We start from the raw sequence: 16,328 nt of genomic DNA on the forward strand, positions 1-16,328 counted from the left end.
CAGACATGTAGAGCAAATCTTAAGCTGCCACCTGACGTGTGGCTTTAGGGTAAAGTCGGTCGATGACTGGCATGCAGGAACAGGCCATCAGTAGGAAGGCATTGAAAATAAAACTGCCAGTATCCTAATGCTGATGGACAAATCTATGGTGAGACCACTTTTGGAATACAGTGATACCTTGGGTTACAGACGCTTCAGGTTACAGACGCTTCAGGTTACAGACTCCGCTAACCCAGAAATAGTACCCCGGGTTAAGAACTTTGCTTCAGGATGAGAACAGAAATCTTGTGGCAGTGGTGTGGCAGCAGCGGGAGGCCCCATTAGCTACAGTGGTACCTCAGGTTAAGAACAGTTTCAGGTTAAGAATGGACCTCCAGAACGAATTAAGTTCTTAACCCGAGGTACCACAGTGTTGTGTGCACTTATGGTTGCCTTACCTCAAAAAGGATGATGATGATGATAATATTAATAATAATTTATATCCCGCCCATCTGGCTGGGTTTCCCCAACCACTCTGGACGACTCCTAGCAGAATATTAATAATAACAATAAAAAAGTGATAAAACATCAAACATGAAAAACTTCCCTAAACAGGGCTGCCTTTGGATGTCTTCTAAAAGTCAGCTAGTTGTTTATTTCCTTGACATCTGACGGGAGGGCGTTCCACAGGGCGGGTGCCACTACCGAGAAGGCCCTCTGCCTGGTTCCCTGTAGCTTTGCTTCTCGCAGTGAGGGAACTGCCAGAAGGCCCTCAGTGCTGGACCTCAGTGTCCGGGCAGAACGATGGGGGTGGAGACGCTCCTTCAGGTATACTGAGCCGAGGCAGTTTAGGGCTTTAAAGTTCAGCACCAACACTTTGAATTGAGCTCAGAAACGTTGTAGTGTTGGAAAAGGATGTTGTAGAGTTGGAAAATGTTTGGAAAGGGCCGACCAAAATGATCAAGGGGATGGGGCAACTCCCATATGAAGAAAGGTTGCAGCATTTGGGACTTTTTAGTTTGGAAAAAGGCAAAGTGAGAGGCAACGTGCTGGAAGTTTATATAGTGATACCTGGCATAGAGAAAGCAGATCTAGAAAAGCATTTCTCCCTCTCTCATAAAACTGGAACTCGTGGACATCCAAGGAAGCTGAATGTTGGAAGATTCCACACAGATAAGAGAAATGACTTCTTCATGCAGTGCATAGTTAAACTATGGAACTCTCTCCCACAGGAGGAAATGGTGGCCTGCAACTTGGCTGGCTTTAAAAGAGGATTAGACAACTTCAGGGAGAGGGCCATCAATGGCTCCTGGTCATGATGGCTGTGCTCTGCCTTCACAGCTGGAAACAGCAATGCTTCTGAATACCAGCTGCTGGAAACCACAAGAAGGGAGAGGGCTCTTGTGCTTGAATCCTGCTTGTGAGTTTCCTGTAAGAGGTATTTGGTTGGCTGCTGCGAGATGGGATGCCAGAATAGATGGGTCATTTTCCTGATCTAGAAGGTTCTTATGCTCTTATGAGATAAACGGTTTATTATTATCATTATTATTTAGATCATGTAGACCAGACCTCCCCAACCTGATACCCCTGAGATATTTTTGACTGCAACTCCCATCAGCCCCAGACAAAGGTCAGGGTTGAGAATTGTTGGCTACCCCTAGCATATAGGAGTTGTCAGTTTGATTTTTGTGTCTCTCCAGGTTGGTGCCATCAGGTAAGGTGCTGTCCTTAACTAGCGATGCCATATATAGAATTGGTTCGACAAGGGATTCAGGTTCCTCTGCTTGAATTTACGCAAAGTAGAAATTGCCTTAGCACTTTGTCAAGGAAAATGATATCCACCCAGACCTCTCGTAAGATTTGAAACTATACTGATTGATCACAGATTGCAAAAGGGCTTACTATCAAGGAAGTATTAGGTGGCAATTATCAGAATTACACGATGTCAAGAGCAGGGTTAAAAATAGATGGGGAAATGTTTTAGGATTATTATCTCTGATTACGTCAAGTTGGCCTTAATTACTTGGCTGATGTGGCTGCAAAAGAAAGTTTAATAAGGTCTTGTATTTATGGTATGACACACCATATGAGTTGCAAAAGATGTGTAAATAATCCAGTGCACGTCGTTGGTAATATGGGCAAGAATTTAGACATGTTTGAGTGTAAGGAAATAAAGAAGTTCTGGATTAATAGATATTTAATTTAATAAATGGAACCTTGTGACATCAGCTGCAACACAATGGTACTGAGATTATTGGTGGGGCTTGGGAAGGTACAACCAAATAAGTTTAATAAAATGGTAAGTAAAATGGGGGTGGGTATTGAGAAGGAACCATATAAGAACCTAAGAAGAGCCTGCTGGATCAGGCCAATGGCCCATCTAGTCCAGCATCCTGCTCTCACAGTGGCCAACCAGATGCCTGTGGGAAACCAGCAAGCAGGATTTGAGCGCAAGAGCCCTTTCCCTTCTGTGGTTTCCAGCAACTGGTACCCACAAACATTTACTGCCTCTGACAGTGGAGGCGGAGCCGAGCCTCTAATATGGCTGGTAGCCATGAATAGCCTTTTCCTCTGTGACTTTGCCTAATCCTCTTTTAAAGCCCTCCAAGGTGGTGACCATCGCTGTAGAAGTGAGTTCCACAGTTTAATCACATGGGTTGCCTTGAGCTCCTTGAAGGAAAGGTGGGATATCAATGTAGTAAGTGATTAATAAATGAAAAAACAAAATGCGTTCATTGCATTATTTGTTTCAGTGGCTAAGAACTGGAGGACACCAACAACCCCCCATTTCTAGGTGACTGGAAGCATCTGGGAAGGAATTTCAGCGGGTAAGTTTTTCTATGGCAAGAAGGGGGATTAACTAAAAAAAAAAGATGTTAGAATGTTGGTATAAAATGTGTATGTTGTTGGAAGGAGAGAATGGTCCAAAAGCAGATAAGGAAGGAGGTGTTAGAATGAATTTAATTAAATGATTACTGGATGACAAACAAGAATAATTGTGACTCAGCTGCAGTATTCCTATAGATGATGAATTGCATATGTTTCAGGCTTGTGTTCCCTTAATCTCTCTGCCCTCTGTCAGCCTGTTTTAAAATTCTTATTTTATGAATGCAAAGTTTAAAAAGAGACAGAAATGCTACTCTGTCTGGCCACAGGGTAGTGAAGGGGATGCCCTCCAGATGTTGCTGGACTACAACTCCCATCATCCCTGCTGGTTAGGGGCTGATGGGAGTTGTGGTCTCCAACATTTGGAGTACTTCTTCATGCTGTGCATAGTTAAACCATGGAACTCACTGCCACAGGAAGCAGTGATGGCCACTAACCTAGATGGATGGACAAATTTATGGAGGAGAGGGCTATTGATGGCCACTAGCCATGATGACTATGTTCTGCTTCCACAGCTGGAGGCAGCAGTGTTTCAGAATCCCAGCTGCTGGAAACCAGAGGAGAGAAGGGTGCTGCTCTTGTGCTCAAATCCTGCTCATGCGTTTCCCATTGGGGCATCTGGTCAGCCACCGAGAGAACAGGATGCTGAGCTAGATGGGCCATTGGCTGATCCAACAGGCTCTTCTTATGTTCTCATGAGAACAGCTCCTGACCTAGCAAATTAACCTCCCCAGTCCCAGTGCAGTTTCAAGCAGGAACCTGGAGAGCGTCACATGACCACGGTCAATATGCAGTAGATGGAGGGAACCTGTGTAGGGGCATTAGGAGAACCTTTGGCCTTCCCCAGTCTGTTGCCCTCCGGACTACAACTCCCTTGATCTCCGATTGTGGGGCTGATGGGAGTTGGAGTCCAACAACATCTGGAGGACCATAGGTTGGGTAAGTCTGGGCTAGTAGGATGGTGGTGGTTGGGATCAAGGCTTGCTTTGATGCACAAAGCTTCTGTCCCATGGCAGCCCTTTCCTCAAAGTGAGGGTGTTGATCCTCTTAGCAGCAGGAGAAAGCACTGGTGAAAAGTGGCTACGTAGCCTGGAAGAAAGACTGAGAGGTGACATAGAAGCCACCTTCAGATATCGGAAGATGGCGCAAGATTGTTATCTGCTTCTCGGGGGGGGGGGCAAATCAATGGATTCAGATTACAAGAAAGGAGATTCTGACTAAACATTAGGAAGAACTTTCTGAGCTGTTCGACAGTGGACCGGACAACCTCAGAAGTTGGTGCACTCTCCTTCATTGGAGGAGGAGGAGAAGGAGTAGTAGTTTGGATTTGATATCCGCTTTATCACTACCCTATGGAGTCTTAAAGCAGCTAACAATCTCCTTTCCCTTCCTCCCCCACAACAAACACTCTGTGAGGTGAGTGAGGCTGAGAGACTTCAGAGAAGTGTGACTAGCCCAAGGTCAACCCAGCAGCTGCATGTGGAGGAGCGGGGAAGCAAACTCATTTCACCAGATTACGAGTCCACCGCTCTTAACCACTACACCACACTGGCTCTCACATTGGAGGTCTTTGAGCAGAGGTCAGATGGGCACCTGTCAAGGATTCTTCCGTTAAGATTCATGCATTGCAAGGGGTTGGACTAGATAACCATTGGAGTCCCCTTCCAACCCTACAATTCTATGATTTTAAGAGGCCCCATGGAGCCTGGCAGCAGAACCTCCCTATATAACAAAGGATTGCCCTTTCCTGCTGCCAACCAGTTATTTCTGCTTAAAATGGTTGTTAACAAATAGAATCCGAAGTCTGTGAGATCTGATCAGTGTTACTTCAGGGCTTGTACATTCTGAAAGCTCCCCTGCCTTTCAGAGTGAATAATGATCCTGCTTTGGAGATGAGCATCGCCACAACCAGAAGGTGACATTGCCTCCATCAGCCATGGCAAAGTCAATGGGAGATTCCCGCTGGAGGGTTCTAGTTGCCAGAATGAGGCTGATCATGTACCCAGGAATGCGGTAGAGGAAGAATGTGAAAAACAAGCCATGTCGTCCACTTGAACCCACAAATCATCTTTACACAAGCAGGGAATGCCTGCCAGGGGCCTTCCCAACACGCCGTCTCGAATCACTCACAGCCCAGTTGAAAGAACTATAAGCTACCCCATTTCTGTGCACTCAAGATAGTGGATAATCTCCATTTTATTTTATTATTTAAAAATTCATCCCATCCTTCAGCCAAAGATGCTTACAGATCGCTAAAGAAAGACAACTGTAGAGCTCAGGCTTGCAGTATTAAAAAAGACACAGCATAAAAGGAAAATGTTTTGGGGAGGGAGGAGGAAAGCAGCAAACTCAGCTATGAGTTCTAAATTAACAGTTCTTCTCTTGACCAGCAGAGGTGAAAAAGCAGAGAAGGCACCAAAAGCAGCTGGTCTCCCCACAGTATGGATGGAGTGGTTCTGCTTCTCCCCTCTTCCTTCTTCTGCTACAGTCTACTGGAATGACAACTGAGAGGTGGTAGCTGATGGAAGGAGAAGCCTGACTTCTCAGCAGCGATGGTGTGAGTGAGGGGACTGCATCCCTTCTCTTTCCTCCTTTATTACAGCTTGATACAATCAGATAAAATATTTCCTTTTCAATTGTTCCGAAACATTATATTGTTACATGCTACCCCAATCTCTGAGTGGTGAGAGGTTCTAGGTCCTTACCCATGTTTCATTTCCTTGGAATGAAGGTGAGTGGAAACTGTGGTGCCTTTAGGATATATTAATTTATTTGCACATACATACAACCTGAGCATAAGATGGAGGGGCTCACAGCATTAACAACGCAACAGATCTTGCTTCTCCATTAGTCACGGCTTTGGATCCAGCACAAAGCAAGCAGGTCTCTGTGTCTCCAGCCTCCAGCCTGCGTTCAGTTCAGTTCACACCCACTGGCTATTGTTCTCCTACCTGGCATCTAGGTGAAGGGGTTGCCTTTGTTCCTCCCACTTCATACCTCTCCTGGTCCTGGGAGACTAGGCAGGAAGGGAGCTGGTCACAGCAGGAGGGGGAGACCCCCTGGCTTCTCCAGCAGCCTGATTCATCACTGCCTGTTGGACCCTCTCCTCTCCAGCCTCAGCTTCTGCATCTGATTCTGGACTGCTCTCTGCGACAGAATCTCCCTGCTCACTAAACCCTGTTACCTCTTCAGCTTCCAACATCCCCTTTTCCCCAGTCTTCTCCCTCTGACCACTGATAGTTGTCCCACTCCCTGGGCTCTCTTGGGGGTTTCCCCTGGCTGGTGCCTCCTTTTATCCCTCTGTATCCAACCAGTCCATGACAGAAGAGGGAGCCCAGTTTGGCCAGATCCTATCCCCCCCCCGCCCTGTTGTTCCTTTGCAGATCCTGTCTAGCACTTCAACTCCAGCCTTTCCATCTGCAAGTCCTTAATTACGCCACGTTCCCTTCGCCCCTGGTATCTGCTTTATGAGCAGCCGTCCAATTTTAAAATAGCGGTTCATTTTTTATGGTAATGCTAAATTTATTCAGCTGCTCAAATCAGCTAGAAAATAATTATATCGGCAGCAACGAACCTCGCCTCCTATTTACATCTTGAGCAGAGACCCCCTCTGGGACTGTGTGGAATACTATTTGCATAGCCAAATTAGTCTCAGCCCACTTCCTTGCAGACAGGTGTCCACACCTCAAAAACCATGACACTAATTGGGATCTTTGCTCATTGGTGGAATACAGAGGTCACCAATTAGCTGGGGACTGGGAATGGAGTGGGCGGTGTGTGTGTGTGTGTGTGTGTGTGTGTGTGTGTGTAGGTGAACTAAATCCATCCATTGCACAAACCATAATGTTTTTCTAAAACACAAGAAGAGCATGTTCTGAGGGCGCTGCTGCTGGTAACGGAGACAGGGGGCTGGGGTGGAGAAGCCCCAGCTGGTTCACATGGAAGCGCAGTACCGAATGATGCACACCCTGATTTTAATCGGCGGAATTTTGGAGGGTATGGTATCTTTGTTTTTCCTGGTGAGGGAGCCCCAGTCACTCCTGGGAAACAGATGCCTGTCCCTTTTCTGTTTTCTGGACACAAGTTGGAACATGACAAGGGCCATCCTCCTGCTCAGCCCATGTAGGTGGTGTTTGACCTCGGGCGACCGATTCGGTCAGTCATACCTCCCCCTGGAATTCACCCAGACTTTTGCTGTGTGGTGCAAATTTGTTAAATTCCACAAATGTTAGGGTGACCCATAAAAACCCAGGGACACGTTCTGGCCTGTTTGCTGAGGCTTGCCCTCGCTCCTTTGCACAATGTAATTTTAACATGTCAATTTGCTCTGCAACAAAAAACATCTGGACTTCACATGTGCCAAGAGGGGTGGGGGTGGAGAGAGAGTGGGAGACGAGCGGGGGGGGGGCAGTTACGGGCCGGCCTGGTCTTTTTTGTGCAGCGTTTTGTGGTCAGGGCAAAAGGCTCTTGGAGGAAAGCAATCTCTCTCAGATCAATTGCGGGCTTCTCTTGGCAAACTTCCCTTTGTATGCTGAAAAGATTAGTAAATTTTATCCTAATTAAAATTTAAGAAAAGCCAAGATGAGTGCGGAGACTATTTAACTGGCGTGCAGTTTGCAATTAAATTTCCTGCTGAGCCGCCTGCCCAATATTGACATCTCCTCTATTGGATTTTTCTCCCTCTCTCCAGCAATCTTATTATTTTGTAATCATGAATAACAACGAAGGAAATTAGACTTTTAGAAAGGATTTTCATTGCTGGATTGGAGTACAAAGCCCCACTACATTAATTCACCTTCTTAAGCTTGATCGCGTCAGATTCCTCTTTAAAGAAATAAAATGAAAAAGCTGGTTATGTAGAACCCCGCAGATGTCCAAAATGGGGAGAAACTCTCTCTCCCTCGACTCACCAGCTCAAATCCACCATGCCTTTCCTTAATCCCTAATAAACCCGATTTATCAGCCCTCCAAACCGAGACTGTTGTCTAGCGGACAGTTGTGACCTAAATAAGAGGCATCTCAAATCCATGTTTGAGCAAGGCACTCCCCCCTCCCCGGGTTTTCTGTCCTCGGATCCAGCCACTCACACTGGTTCCCTCTGGGTGAATGAAACATGGTTTTGCCCAGGGAACCAACACATCCATGGGCAAATGATTTGTAAAGGCAGCTGCGTACTGCCTCTGATCGCTGGGTGTTTGGGGACAGACAAGGGGTGTGTGGAAGAAAAGAGCAGCAGCTCAGCGGTAGAGCATCTGCTTGGCATGCAGAAGGTTGCAGGTTCGATCCCCAGTGGCATCTCCAGGAATGGCTGGGGAAAGATCCCCTGTCTGGAAGCCTGGAGAGGCGCTGCCAGTCGGTGTTGGCAATACTGAGATAGCTGGGCCAATGGTTGGGTGGATTCATTATTATTTATTCATATTTCTATACCGCTAAATCACAAAACGTATCAAAACGGTTTACGACATTAGACATGGACTAAGGTTGCTTCTTATAAAAAGAGCCATAGGGTGGTATACAAGGGCGCCACCTCCCCCCCTCACACAGGATTGTCTCGCACATAAGTGCATATATGCGTGGCGCTGGGAATAATTAAATAATTTGACACCAACCTGAAATCGCAGGAGAGAGCTGGGAAGTCCTCATGGCTCACGAGGAGATCCTCCCCAGAGCCCAGAGTCCAGAAAAGAGACCCCAAAGGTTCCAAAATGGCATGCAGGAGCTGTCACTTGACAGCTGTTGTGTGGGGAGATGTATTTACCACCAGCCTCCCCACTTACGCATCTTTCGCTTATGCATGTGGGGGGCCAGGAACGTAACCCCTGCGTAAGCGGGGAGTCGCCTGTACTCAGAGTAGACCCATTGGAAGTCATGGACCTGGGTTACATAAGAGGAGCCTGCTGGATTAGGCCATCTCGTCTGGCATCCTGTTCTCACAGTGATCATTATGGGAAACCCACGAGCAAGACCTGAGGTCCGTAGCTTTCTTGCTCCTCCTGTTGGGCTCTGCTGCTGGAGAATTGCTTGAACCTATTGTTGTAGGTTTTGAAGAGCATTGGACATATTTCTGGAGGAGAGAGCTATCAATGGCTACTAGCCTCAGTGGCTGTCCTCTGCCTCCACAGTTCCAGAAAAACACAAAGCTCCAAGTAAGTCACTGTCAGGAGACTGCTTGAAAGGTTTATCTTTGCCCTAGTGAAGAATTGCACCCCCAAGTCAATGCTTCTTAAGACTAGCGTTCCTTGTGTCCTGCTAAAACCACTTGGCGTTCCCCACTGAATGAAAAAATCCTCCACCCGTTTGCTGATTCTGGTTAATGTTTACCAAGAGACATAGAATGGACAGGGCGACCTGACCTTCTCTCCCATTAGTCTTGGCTTTGAGTGTCTCTGTTTATCCTGTGCATGACAGCACGCTGCTAGATTTCCCTTCCACCTCCCCCCATGGGAAGAAACCCCAGATAATGGAGATGGTAATAATTGCACCATAATAATGATATCATTGATTGAAATAATGATAACATATTTGCTTCTGTGATATGCAGCCACTTCTGTGATATGTCACGGAGCACACAGAAGAGGTTTCGAAAGGACATGTCTGGTTGCATAAGAAGTCACCTCTTAAGGAATTAGAGGGAGAGGTTGGCTGCAAACAGATTCCAGGCTCTGTCCTGACAACAGACACCCTGCAGCACTTACAGGGTGCTTAAAATGTAAACCATCATCTTCTGCTGAAGCCAAAGCTTGTGTTTGAAAGACAGAGGAAACAAATGTCAAGTCTAAGTAGAAAATGCTTGATACTCCCACTGGCTTCTTGGTGCAATAAACAGTGTGCTTGGTAACAGACTGGAAACATTTCCTAGGGAAGGGGAGCTTAGTGTGCTCCAGAAACTGCCTGACTCAAACTCCCAGCAGCCAATGTGGTCAAGGAGGAGGAGGATGGGAGTAAGATCCCACTGGAGTCCTGTGTTCAGTTCTGGGCACCACAGTTTAAGAAGGATTTTGACAAGCTAGTGTAGGATAACCAGACCCACTTGAGTCTAGTTAATGCATGAAGAGGTTAATGCCATAGAGTAAGTTGTCCTGCCAGGCTTAACCTATATCGCTGCACCTCATCTTGGGAGGAATGGGCAACCAAGCCTTTTGTTATACTCAGTCAACATGTGAATTCAGTGTGTGAGCTGGTTGCTTCTGCTCAGCCGCATGGCTTTAACCAGCCTCTTTTGTTTCAGACAAGAATGGAGTATGAAAATAGCAAACCCCATACCAATAGTTACTGCCTGCACATCTTTTTCTGATTGCTGTATGGAAAAACACATGAATCTGAACTTTGAAGAGTTCTGTAAGGAAACAATGTTATAATTTACCAAACAATAGCTCAGTTGGTAGAGCATGAGACTCTTAATCTCAGGGTCATGGGTTTGAGCCACACTTTCAGTGAAAGATTCCTGCATTGGATGACCCTTGGAGTCCCTTTCAAACCTGCAGTTCTAAGATTTTATGAGTTCGAGTCCAGCAATTTCTGGAGAGCCATAGGTTCCTTGACCTGGCCACAGAAGCCCCTGGGATGACAGTAAGTTCTGCCAGGATACATGAAGCACTTTAAGATTCTGGGCCTAGAAAGCAGGACTCCGATTCATGGCCCACCAGCACAGAACATCTGATACAACACTGTGGGGAGAGAGGTTGGCTCATACGCTGTCTCTGCTGTAGGAAGTGGGATTAACAGCCATTGATGCACATCGATGCCTTTATCATTTGCAGGTGTAAGCATCTAAGGTACACTTAAGTGGCTCATTAAGTGCAGGCGCAGCATTGCCTTGTAGCTGAGCATGAGAGCTGGCAGATTGAGCCCTGAATCACAGCTTGGCCTCTGTTTGATTGCCAGGATTGATTGGGCCAGGAGGCAAGCCTCGTGGTGGGACCAGCCGCTCCTGGCTGCCTTTCATCATCAGATCGCTCTGATGACTCACCTGGAGGAGAACCAGCTGGGAAAAAGAGACTGTGAATGTCTGCAAGCTTAATCTGGCCTGGCTTTGATGAGCGTTTGGTGCCCAGGTGTGCTGATCATGTGGGCAGAGAGGCTGGAGAAATGGGCTGGGTAGCATGCCAGGATCCTTAGACGTGTTGGCAGAGTGAGGGAGTAGGTGAACAAGAGCTCAGAGGGCCTTTTGAAATGGCTGTTGAATTATAGATATTCCAAGCCAGGCCTGGGTCACCCTGATGAGAGGTGATGGGTTGAAGTGGCCTCCCTCTGACGCCTCCCCAAATGTAGGGGTACTTGTAGGAACAAGTTTATCCCATTGCTTGATTATAGCCCTTTACTTATACAAGAACTTGTGTGCCTTCTCTGCTGTACATTTAAATGCATCCTCTGTTTTACTGATGCTGTAATATTTTCTAGTTTTACATAGTGTGCCTGATATAAATTTATTTATTTCATACCATTTGTACACTGCTTGATTGTAAGAAGACCTCAGCGCGCTTTACAAAGATGATAAAGCAATATAACTATCAGGGGAAATGGGGAAAACAACTCTGTAAAAGATTGGAAAAGGATAAAATCAGCAGTAAGTAAAACACAGATTAAAGCAGCATTCTACATGTCTGGGTAGGCTTGTTTAAGCAGAAATGTTTTTAGCAGGCACCAAAAAGACTATGGTGAAGGGGCCTTCTTGGATGTCCATCGGCAGGGAGTTCCAGGGTGTAGGTGCTGCCATACTAAAATATCAGTTTCTTACAAATGTGGAACAGGTATTATGTGGCCCCTGAAACTGGGGCCACAGTTGCAGTCAAACAGGCATATGTGGGGTAAGGCGATTTTGCAGGTAAACTGGTTCCAAGTTGTGTTATGATTATTACTACTGTTACTACATTATACACAGTAATGAACACTGCCCCCTCGTGTGTGTATGTGATTACCAGCAACTATCCTACCGTCTTTCCCTTCTGTGGCCAAAGTGTTCCGAACATCCGAATCTCTAGGGAAAGCACTTAAAGTCTATCCTTTCCATTCTGCCCTCTTTTTCTTCTTGCCTTACTTGAAGAGATGAGAACTATATTGGAGAAATATCATTAGGCTCCCCAACCAGAAGAAATATTCACGAAATGCAGAGTCATAAATAAGCAAGCAGCAATATCCTGCTGTAGAGAGACATAATTTCAGTCTTTAGGAGCTGAGGAGGCCCCTGGGATGGCATAGATAAAGCCCGTCTGGCCTTGCTCTTTTTGTAAGAACAAACAATGCCATCAACAAGGCCCTGGTTCCCTCAACCAATGGAACAATTCCCTCTTTACAGGAAATTTTGTAGGGGAAATGGACACCGACAGATCCTTGAGAGATTTTTGGAGTAGCCACCACAAGCCCACTTGCAACGTGGATAGTTGACTACTACGAGGACCACATCTGTCCAGATACCAACTCGCTGACTGCGGATGCCACTATTCCTAATTTTAATCAGCAAAGCTCTTTGCAATTCTTGGGGGTGGTTTGCTCATATGCCAGCCTGGTAGATGGGCCATTGGAATACCTGTTTTGCAGCTGAGGTTCAAAGGGAGCCACTTGTCAGGGCTAGAGGGTGTCTTCATGGGATATAAAGGACCCTGGATGCTGTTGCTGGTTTTGTTTTGTTCAAATTCCATGTGTGTCTTAATTATTTGCATTTTTAAAAAACCGTAAACCACTCAGAGATACTTTCTTATAGGGCAGTATATAAATATTGTAAATAGGTGGGGGTGGTACTGGTTTGTGGGTTTATTATTATTATGTATTTTGTGTTTTTATCTTGTATTTTTATGTTGTAAACCACCCTGAGCTCTTCAGATGAAGGGTAGTATACAAATTTAATAAATAATAGTAAAAAAATAAACAGTTTTGTGGCACTCAAATCAAGCATCACTTGACAGTCAGTCCATCATCTGACCTGGAAGCTGCTACCTGTCTTGAACCCTTGCAGTTCACCATACCTGCTGGGAAGCTAGCTTTGGCCTTGGCAGAATGGAGGTGAGATGGAGCAAGACTTCAGCAGAACCCTGGACAGCTCCCTGTATGGCTTAGGCTGGGGGTTCCATAAGAGCAGGATTTAAATGTTGTTTCAGCACCACCCATCCCCAGGCTGAGAATTAGAGGGGAGCTGAAGCTCTGACTTCTGTGAAAGGAGACTCTTTGTTTAAAGTGGTCCAACGTGCTTTAGAAATCATTGACGGGGTCTTTGTAGACCACAAGCTTAATATGAGCAAACAGCATGATGCACCAGCAAAAAGAAGCTAATGCAATCCTAGGCTCCATTGCAGAGGAGGACAACCAAGATGTTAAAGGGTCTGGAGTTGTGTTTAGCCTGGAGAAGAGAAGACTGAGAATTGACATGATAGCTATCTTCAAATACATGGAAGATGGAGCAAGCTTGTTTTCTGCTGCTCCAGAGCAACAGCAGATGAATTCAAATGGCAAGAAAATTCTAACTCAACATGAGGAAGAACTTTCTGATGGACTCAAGAGGACGAGATAGAGGAGGAGGACTAGTGGGGATCACCCCCCCTTCTCCTGATGCTACAGGAGAAGAGGGACACAGCCTTGATTTGCAGCAAGGCTTTGGGGAGTTTAAGGAAGGTCACAGCGCAGAGACAGACGAACAAAGGAGTTGGGATGTGTTAGAAGAAAGGGGAGGATTGCGACAGGGCAGCCAGCTGACATGTTGTCACTGGAGAGTATTTCTGATCCCCCTTCTCCAAGCATTCATTAAGGGTGTAAGAACAACGGAATCAGAAACTTTTGGCTACAAGCAGCCACCATAAGGGAGGCTGCTGTTGTTAGGAATGTGGGAGGAGGAGCCCAGTTTGGAGCAACGCCATGTTAAGGCTTGTTGTGTTCTTTTGTCTCTTGCTATTAGGACTGAATAAAAACTAATTAAAAAGGGACTCTCTTGTTTTCTATGCTCTTGCTGCAACCGGGGGAGGAACGGTTTTCCCAAAGCTTTGGCAGAGCCTTGACAATTAGGGAGAACTTTCTGATGGTAAGAGCTGTTTGACGGTGGAAGGTACTCCTTCAGAAGGTGGTAGGGTCTCCTTCATTGGGGGCTTTTAAACAGAGGTTGGGTGACCATCTGACAGGATTTTAGCTGTGATTCTCAGTCTTCTCTTTTCCATGTGAAACATCACCTGTCCCCTCAACTGTTCCTCATAAGGCTTGGTTTTCAGACTCTTGATCCTCCTCCTCTGCACACGTCTAACTTCGGAGAAGGGCATGGGCAGAATTCTGGGCGTGTTCATTTCTCCCTTTGTGCTCCAGCAGGAAAAAACAGAACAGATTCACAATGAGCAAAAAAGGCAGCTGGCTGGCAGCTGATGGAGACAGTGATAGCCTTCAACTGAAAGACCTCAGCACCAAAAGAGACATGGTGGGAGGAAGGGACCCAGCTTATTGTGAGGCAAGTTTGTGCCGTTATTAAATTAGATGATGTTTTTCAAAGGAATGACATGCCGATCTGTTTCATTCCAGTAAATATGTAATTTACATTTAATTCCAAGTAACCTTTCCAGGGTTGCTGAGGTGTGAAAGAATTTAATGACACAACGCTACATTTACGAAGATGCCATTCATATTCATTAGGCTGGTGCATTAGCAGGCCGGCCTGTGGCTGCCACGCTGATATATGTTGGGGCCTTTACAGCTTCAGTTTATGGGAAAATAACAGCGCAATGCAGTGGAGCTGGCTGGTGTGGCTCTGAGATGCACCAAGAGGCCACAAAGGGTGAAAGATATGGCACCTCTGACCTGCGGCTGGGCAAGGCCTTTTTTCAGCCTGCAGGCTGGCAAATTCAGGTGGTACAATGAGAGTGGGCTTAGTTGAATAGCAAACCAGATAAATGTGGGATAATAGCAGCATCATGTTAGCCACTCAAAATGAATAGGAAATTGTTGTCGTTCAGTCGTGTCCGACTCTTCGTGACCCCACGGACCACAGCACTCCAGGCACTCCTGTCTTCCACTGCCTCCCGCAGTTTGGTCAAACTCATGCTGGTAGCTTTGAGAACACTGTCCAACCATCTCATCCTCCGTCGTCCCCTTCTCCTTGTGCCCTCAATCTTTCCCAACATCAGGGTCTTTTCCAGGGAGTCTTCTCTTCTCATGAGGTGGCCATAGTATTGGAGCCTCAGCTTCAGGATCTGTCCTTCCAGTGAGCACTCAGGGCTGATTTCTTTCAGAATGGATAGGTTTGATCTTCTTGCAGTCCATGGGACTCTCAAGAGTCTCCTCCAGCACCATAATTCAAAAGCATCAATTCTTCAGTGATCAGCCTTCTTTATGGTCCAGCTCTCACTTCCATACACCACTACTGGGAAAACCATAGCTTTAACTATACGGGCCTTTGTTGGCAAGGTGATGTCTCTGCTTTTAGTTCATATATTCATAGAATCGTCAAACTTTAGAATTGGAAGGGACCCCAAGGATCATATAGTCCAATCCTCTGCAACGCAGGAATCTTTTGCCCAACGTGGAGCTCAAACCCACAACTCTGGGATTAGGAGTCTCATGTTGAGCCCTCTCACAGAGTAGAGATACAGTTCCACACAGTTTTTGTGCAAACATACCAGGAGGAATGTTCAAGAGACAGATTGTCTAAAAGTGTCCAGACTTGGTTAGGCTGGGGGTGCACTGTGCCAGGGCTTAAACTGGGTGGGGCAGCAAAGGCATTTGGGCCAAGGCCTGAAATAAGGATTAAAAATCACTGCAGATATTCAAAGCACATTTAATCATGCAAGGTTTTCTCTTCCCTATTCCAGATTTGGAATAATTAGACCTGTTTCAAAAGCATGAAGTTGCTGGGATGCAAGGTGCAGGCATAAGCAGCAGCACTGCTGAAGCTTCTTATTGGCTCTTTGCTTGCAGCCTAACACAGCAAAGTGCATTTGGGCCAAAGATCTTGCAGGCCGAGGGAGAAGAATATCAGGTGTGAAGGAGCAATGCAAAAACAAATAATGTCTCCCCCTGCTTTTTATACACACAAAAATAAATGAGATGTTTTACTGCTCTCTTCTCTCAATTCTTCATCTCAGCCGGAGAGAAAGAAAAGCGAGTTTTGTGATGACGCTTGAGGTTGTTCTGGAACACATTAAGGGAAGCAATTGGCGGCGCTGGTTCCTCTGCTCTGCATTCTGACCACATGCTCCAAAAATTGCAAATGGAGATTTGTTACATTTCATTTGCTCCTGTCCCCAAGAAGCCATTTGTGATGAGTCTGTATCTCCCAAGAGGCTGTGCTCAAATCAAAGGGAAAAGAGAGAGGATAGAGGAGGCGATTGGATTAGCACATCTACAACACACACACACACACACACACACACACACACACAGAATTCAGTGGGGTAACTTAAAGATTATCTCATTTATTGTGGCCTGAGCAGTCCTGGGCAAGAGCCGAGGTGTCATGGGGTGGACTCCCCTCCCCCTGCCCCATAAGCACCACT

The 16,328-nt window shown here is 46.1% G+C and overlaps 1 long non-coding RNA gene across 1 annotated transcript; it reads left to right on the top strand.

Moving 5' to 3' along the window:
- Positions 1-6,735: 6,735 nt before the first annotated feature.
- Positions 6,736-15,892, top strand: LOC308463169. Its single transcript, XR_013979501.1, has 2 exons — positions 6,736-7,020; positions 15,645-15,892. It is a non-coding gene; the product is annotated as an uncharacterized lncRNA (long non-coding RNA).
- Positions 15,893-16,328: the final 436 nt, after the last annotated feature.

This window comes from Podarcis pityusensis (assembly GCF_964106645.2).
Source record: "Podarcis pityusensis genome assembly, chromosome: 14".
Classification (NCBI taxonomy): domain Eukaryota; kingdom Metazoa; phylum Chordata; class Lepidosauria; order Squamata; family Lacertidae; genus Podarcis; species Podarcis pityusensis.